At 33.4% G+C, this 7,722-nt stretch overlaps 1 non-coding gene across 1 annotated transcript; it reads right to left on the bottom strand.

Moving 5' to 3' along the window:
• Positions 1-5,658: 5,658 nt before the first annotated feature.
• Positions 5,659-5,764, bottom strand: LOC116881463. The gene has a single exon (XR_004385414.1). It is a non-coding gene; the product is annotated as a U6 spliceosomal RNA (small nuclear RNA).
• Between the last annotated feature and the right edge of the window lie 1,958 nt (positions 5,765-7,722).

Here is a 7,722-nt window from a genome sequence, read left to right as displayed (position 1 = left end):
TTGAAAGCCAAGTGCCTTTATGACTTGGGGCTTGTAATCACATGTGAGAAGCCATGAAACAAAGTGAAAAGAGCAGAGACTTTTGAGTCAGACAGATCCCAGCTCTAAAATTCAGTGATTTTGACATATCTCACTGTTGACAATATGGTATATTCGAATTCCTATTTCTTAATACAGAAATCTTTGATATGACATTTATCTCTATAACCAGGAGTTGATTAATCAAAATGTTTAAATAATGAAAACCCATCTCTCTCTCTCTTCTGCTCTACACACACCCACACACCCACCCCTTCACTTTGATTATAAGCTAAAAGGCAAGGGAAAGACAATGTAAACTTACCATTATGGAAAGAATAAATTAGGCTAAGAGTCAAGAAATCTTTCATTCTTTCTTGTCAACACTAACGGGCTGGTTGAGTTTATGCATAGCACTTAAGCACTGCGAGCTTAGTTAGGAATAATCAATCAGAGAAAGATAATTATCATATGGTTTCACTCATGTGTGGAATATAAGAAATAATGCAGAGGACAATATGGGCACATAGTGGGAAACTGAATGGGAAGAAATCAGAGAGGGAGACCAACCATGAGAGACTCTTAACTCTGGAAAACAAACTGAGGATTGTGGTTAGGGAGGTGCTTGAGGGGATGGAGTAACTGGGTGTTGAACATTAAGGAGGACACATGATGTGATGAGCACTGGGTGTTATATGTAACTAATGAATCATTGAACACTATATAAAAAACTAGTGATATACTATATATCGGCTAATTGAATTTAAATAATAAAAAAAGGGAACTATCAAATGTAGTTTATTTCTAAGGTGAGTGAATCCAGAAAGTGGATGGTAATGGTAGAATGAGCAGAGAAGAATCATTGTCTTTCTTTTTCCTCATTTATATAGGTTTGCAGAGACAGAATTTCTACTTTCTTCTAGATGTTAGAACGACAGTTAGCCCTTCCTCCTAATGACTACTCTCTAAGGTGGGAGAGGGCTAGATTCTCTGCAGTCACTTCTCTCTCCTGGGTGATGTGGGGCACTAAAGGTTGCTGACGCCTGTCCTTTTCTCTTTCTGGTTGGCTGGCCCAGAGGTCAAAGGTACTATACTCTCCTTCCAGCCCTCATCTCTTCATCCTTGTGGTGAACAAATCTGGGTTAGAACCCAGGTCCCATCAGTAAAAGCAGAAATACTCAAATGTGACCTGCTGACCGAAACGTTTATGACCAATTCATGATAAGAAACGCAGACACTGTCATTAAGCATTTAGAAATCGGTCAATTCAACCTAAGCATGAAGCAAGTTCATTTTTCATATTAAAAACTAAATATTGATATAGCCAAGAGGAAAATATACAGCATTAAATGTTTATATTGGAAACTAAGTAAGATCTTTTTTTTTTTAATTTTATTTTTTATAAACATATATTTTTATCCCCAGGGGTACAGGTCTGTGAATCGCCAGGTTTACACACTTCACAGCACTCGCCATAGCACATACCTTCCCCAATGTCCATAACCCCACCCCCCTCTCCCTACCTCCCTCCCCCCATCAACCCTCGGAAACTAAGTAAGATCTTTAATCAATAATCTAAGATTCCATTTATGAAATTTAAAAGAAGGGATCAAATTAAAACCAAAGCAAGCAAAGGGAGGGACACAATGAAGAGCAGAAATCAATAAAATTTAAAAACTAGAGACAAATCAATAAAGTTAAAAGTTATCCCTTGAAAAGATCAATAAAGTTGATAAACTTCTAGCCACGTTGATCAAGGAAAAAAAAGAGGAAAGACACAGATTACCAATATTAGCAATGAAAGAGAGGACATCAATATAAACCCCACACAAACTAAAAGGATAATAAGATAATATTATAAACATCTTTACATCAACGAATTGATAGCTTAGGAGAAATAGACAAATTCCTTGAAAGATATAAAGTAATCAAGAAGAAATAGATAATCTTAATTGTCCTTTATTATTTTCTGAACATTCAGGCATGATACTCTCCAGTTTATATTCTAGACCCTAGATTATATTCTTTTGGTGTCCCCCATAGCTCTTCAGTGTCTTACTCATAGAAGGCACATAGCTATCTGTTTAATAAGTGCCATTTTAAAAATTTATTTTTATTTTTTATTTATTTTTCTTAAGTAAGCTCCAAGACCAATATGGGGGTTTGAACTCACAACCCCAAGACCAAGAGTCACATGCTCTACTGCCTGAGCCAGCTTTATTTATTAAAGTAAATGAATTTGTTATCCAAGCTATGCTATAAACAATCTTCAGGACTAGAATGGGTTCGCTGGTGAATTCTACCAAACATTTAAGGAAGACATATGCCAATTTCATACAAACACTTACACAAAATAGAAGGGACAAAAACATTTCCTGAGTCATTTTATGAGGCCAGCACTATCCTGATAGCAAACTCAGAGAAAGACATTATAAGAAAAGAATTTCATGAATACAAACACAGAAATCCTTAACAAAATTTTGTCAGATTGAATCTATCAATATATAAAAGATTATACATCATGATCAAATAGAGTTTATCCCAAAAATGCAAGGTTGATTTAATATTTGAAAGTTAGCCAGTCATGCCAGTGAACTAAAAACAAAATGCTCTGTGCTCATATTATAGATGCAAAAGAAAAAAAAAGTAGCTGACAAAAATCCAACATCCATTCATGTTATGATAACATTTTCAACAAGCTAGGAATAGGAAGGAATTTCCTGAACCTTATAGAGACCATTTATAAAAACTTGTAACTAACATTGTACTTAGTGGTAAGAAAGGGGATAATATTCTCACTAAAATCAAGGAGACAAGGATGTTTTTGCTCCATTATACTGGAGATTGTAGCCACTGCAAAGATGCAAGAAAAATAAATAAAGTAATTGTAAAAGAAGAAATAAAACTCTTTATTTGCAGGCAACATGATCATCTAGTAGAAAATCCACATAATCTATTTTTAATTGTCCTAGAAGTAATAAGTGACTTTTGCAAGGTTTAATATGCAAGTCAATTTACAAAAATCAATTATATCTATTTATTAGCAATGGACAATCAAATTAAATTTTTAAATCTCACTTGCGATAGTATCAAAAAACATGAAATAAATGAAATAAATCTAAGCAAATATGTGTAAGATTTATGTGGTGAAAACTATAAAACACTGATAAGAGGAATTAAATACCTACATAAATAGATATACCATATTTATGGATTACAAGACTCAACACCAGGAAGATGTCAGCTCTGCTTAAATTGGTCTATAGATTTAAATAAATCTCAATCAAAATACCAGTAAAATACTTTACATAAAATATAAATCAAAAGCTTATTCTGAAATTAATATAGAAAATCTAATACCTAAAGTAGCCAAAACAACTTTGAAAAAATAGAACGTCAACTGATTTTGAGGAACTCTGTGCACTAAAATATTAAAAATATTTAAAATAGGCATATTAAAAATAGAAATATCATATGACCCAATAATTCCACTATTGAATATTTACCCAAAGAAAATGAAAACACTAATTTGAAAATATAAATGCACCCCTATATTTAATGCAGCATTATATACAATAGCCAAGATATGGAAGCAGACCAAGTGTCCATCAATAGATGAATAGAAAAGGAAAACATGGTTCTTATATAAACAATGGAATATTATGCAACCATAAAAAAGGATGAGAGCGAGTCATCTGAAATAACATGGATGGACATAAAGGGTATTCTGCTAAGTAAAATAAGTCAGACTGAGAAAGACAAATAACATATGATCCCATTCATAAGTGGGATCTAAAAACAAATAAGCAAATGAATAAACAACAACAACAACAAAAGCAGAATCAGACCTAAATACAAAGAACAGTCTGATGGTTATCAGAGGGAGGGGAGTGGGAGAATGGGTAAAATAGGTGAAGGGTGAGAGAGATGCAGCTTTCGTGTTATGGAATAAATAAGTCACAGGAATACAAGGCACAATATAAGGAAGACAGTCAATGATATTGTAATAAGGATGTAATGGGACAGACGGTAGCTACGCTTGAGATGAACACAACTTAATGTACAAACTTGTTAAATCACTATGTTGTACACCTGAAACTGAAATCGTGTGTCACCTAAACTTAAAAAAAAAAACTTACTATAATGCTATACTAATATAGTGAGATAGTCAAGTATAGACATATAGATTAAAACAATAGAGGATCTACAAATTTGCCACAGACATAGTCAACTGATTTTTCACAAAACTGTCCCAGTTATTCAATGGGGAAAGTGTAGTCTTTTCAGTAAATGGTGCTGGAAATAAATGGAACGTTCATATGCCAAAAAAAATTAAAATGAAATAAAATCTCAATTTTTAGTCACCACATAAACAAAAGTTAACCCAAAATGGTCACAGATGTAAATGTAAAGACTAAAACTATAAAATCCCTAGAATAAAATATGGGAAAATATCTTTACTATTTTATATTAAGCAAATATTTCTTAAATTTAAGACACAAAAGCCATGAATTATAACAGAAAAAAAAAACCTGATTAAATGGACTTAATAAAACTTTTAAATTTATGTTCTTTAAAAGCCATAACTAGGGGTGCCTGGGTGGCTCAGTGGGCTAAAGCCTCTGCCTTCGGTTCAGGTCATGATCCCAGGGTCCAGGATCAAGCCCCACATTGGGCTCTCTGCTCAGCAGGGAGCCTGCTTCTCCCTCTCTCTCTCTCTGCCTGCCCCTCTGCCTACTCGTGATCTCTGTCAAATAAATAAATAAAATCTTAGAAAAAATAAAAGCAATTACTAGAAAAATTTTTAAAAAATCAAACCACAGAGACAAAATATTTACAAATAATTTGATGAAGGACTTACATTCAGAACATCTAAAAACTCCTTATAACTCTTTATAATAAGAAAAACTTTTGGTTAGCAAAATATTTGAATATACACATCACCAAAGAAGAGATGTGAATGACCAATAAGCACATGGAAACATGCTAACATCATTAGTTACTAAGGAAATGCAAGTTAAAACCACAATGAGATGCCACTTGTTAGAATGGCTAAAAGAAAACAAAGCCAACTGTAGGAAGTGCAGGTGAGGATGTAGAGCAAATGGAACTCTCATACATTGTTGGTGAATATACACAACAGTGTAGTCACTTTGGAAAACAATTTGACAGCTTCATATAAAGGTAAGATTTGTGCTTACCATATGACCCAGTAATTTCACTCCTAGCTATTTACCCAAGAGGAAGGAAGACTCACATACCAATAAAACCTGTAGTGACTGGTGCTGGCAACTTCATCCATAGTTACTAAAAATCAGAAATAACCCATATGGTTTATCAACTGGTGAATGGATAAACAAAGTTTGTTAAATTCAACCACTCCACAATTAAAATACTACTCAGCAATGAAAATGAATGAATTACTGATGCATATAATAACATGATGAATCTCAAAAGCGTCATGCTGAGTCAAAGAAGTCACACAAAAAGGCTCCATGCTGTATGGTTCCATGTATATGACAATATATTACTTGTTTTATTGTTGTTTCTGGAGATTTTCTATTTCTTTCTTGTCTTTGTCACTTTTGGTCTTTCCTTTTCACTCAAAGTGTCCCCCTTAATGTTTATATGACTTTTTGAAACAATATGAAATTCTTTGCAAATTTGTGTGTCATTCTTGCTCAGGGGCCAAACTAATTTTTCTGTTTCACTCCAATTTTAGTATATGCACTGCCCAAACAAGCACTATATGATATTTCTTTAAAAGGCAAAACTAGGGGCGCCTGGGTGGCTCAGTGGGTTAAAGCCTCTGCCTTGGGCTCGGGTCATGATCTCAGGGTCCTGGGATCGAGCCCTGCACTGGACTCTCTGCTCAACAGGGAGCCTGCTTCCCACTCTCTCTCTGCCTGCCTCTCTGCCTACTTGTGATCTCTCTCTCCCTGTGAAATAAATAAAATCTTAAAAAAAAAAAAAAGATACAAATTTCCAGTTATAGAAGGAATAATTCTGGGGATCCAATGAACAACATGGTGACAAAAGTTAACACTCTATGTCTGTCAGAGACACTCTCTGTCAAATAAATAAATAAAATCTTAAAAAAAATAAATAAATAAAAGGCAAAAACTATAAGCAATGGGGTCAGAGTTGCCAGGAGCTAGCATGAGGTAACATTCTGGGGATAATCAGACTATTTTATATCTTGAGTGGTTGGTGAATTTTAAAAATGTTTGAATGTACACACAATTGTACAATTGCACCCTTTACAACTATTAAAATGATATTGAAGGAAATATATATATATTTATAACTATCTATGTGTGTGTGCGTATATATATATATGTGTGTGTGTATATATATATATATGTATATATATATATATATATATATATATATATATATATATACAGAATTTTTTTTTTTTTTCAGAGAGGAAATAGCAGAGGACAAAGAGAGAGGGAGAGAAACTTAAGCAGCCTCTACATCCAGCATGGAGCCTGACACAGGGATCGGTATCACAACCTTGAAATCATGACCTGAGCTGAAATTAAGTGAGACATTTAACTGCTTGAGCCACACAGGCACCCTTATTTGGGCATATTTTTAAGAGTGATGTAATATACCCAAAGAGGGTTTATTTTAAAATTTCTAAAATGATTCAACATAAAATAATCTATTTTTTTCATAAAATAATCTATTAACATCCATTCCTGATTTTAAAAAACCTCAATAAATAAAACAATAATGTAACTTACTATGTTACATTCCTCATAACGTTATGTTTTGGTAACATAACGTTACCAAAACATAACGTTATGAGGAATTACCTGTAATTCTCAGCCAAGATTCTTCTAAGTAATAAAATACCAGAAAAAGAAATGAAATGAAAAATCGGAAAAGTAGAGACAGTTATAATTATTTATAGATTATATAATTTGCCATACGGAAAAACCAAGAAAACAAAGACAAGGAAATCCTGTTACACGTTTCAGCATAGATGAACCTTGACAACACTACGCTAAGTGAAATAAAGCAGTTATGAAAAGATAAAAACTGTGTTCTCCCACTTATATGAAGCATCTAAAGTAGTCAGACCAATTATAAGAGAAATTACAAATAAAGGGCTAGGAGAGGGGAAAAGGGAGTTGGTATTCAGTGGATATAGAATTTCAGTTTTGCAAGGTGAGAGGTCTATAGATCTTGTTGCACAATATACGTATAATTAACACTACTGTATTATACACTAAAATGGTTAAAATTATAAATTTTATCTTATGAGTTTTTTAACCAATATAAAAAGTACTATTGGAACTAATTACACTATTTGTCTATTACTGAACTATAATTTATGAATAGAATGCTATAGAAAAGTAGCAACCAGTTGGAAAATATCATGGAAAAATAGGTGCCAGTAATAATAACAAAAAGAATGATATAATACCTTGGATGAAGCAAAACTTGCAAAACCTATTTATTTATTTACTTATTATTTATTTGAGAGGGAGAGAGAGAGAAAGCACAAGCAGTGGGAGGGGCAGGGGGAAAAGCATGTAGGGCTTGATCCTAGGTACCTGGGATCATCATCTGAGCCAAAGGCAGACGCTTAACTGAATGAGCCACCCAGGCACCCAAACCTATTTAAAATAACTATAATTTTCTAGATATGTCTAGCAAAATTTTTCTAGATATGTGTCTTTAGGCAAGGGA

This window comes from Lontra canadensis, unplaced genomic scaffold (genome assembly GCF_010015895.1).
Source record: "Lontra canadensis isolate GAN:19392208 unplaced genomic scaffold, GSC_riverotter_1.0 scaffold74, whole genome shotgun sequence".
NCBI lineage: Eukaryota > Metazoa > Chordata > Mammalia > Carnivora > Mustelidae > Lontra > Lontra canadensis.
Note: the sequence above shows the minus strand (reverse complement) of the source record. Positions and strands in the feature narration are given on the sequence as shown.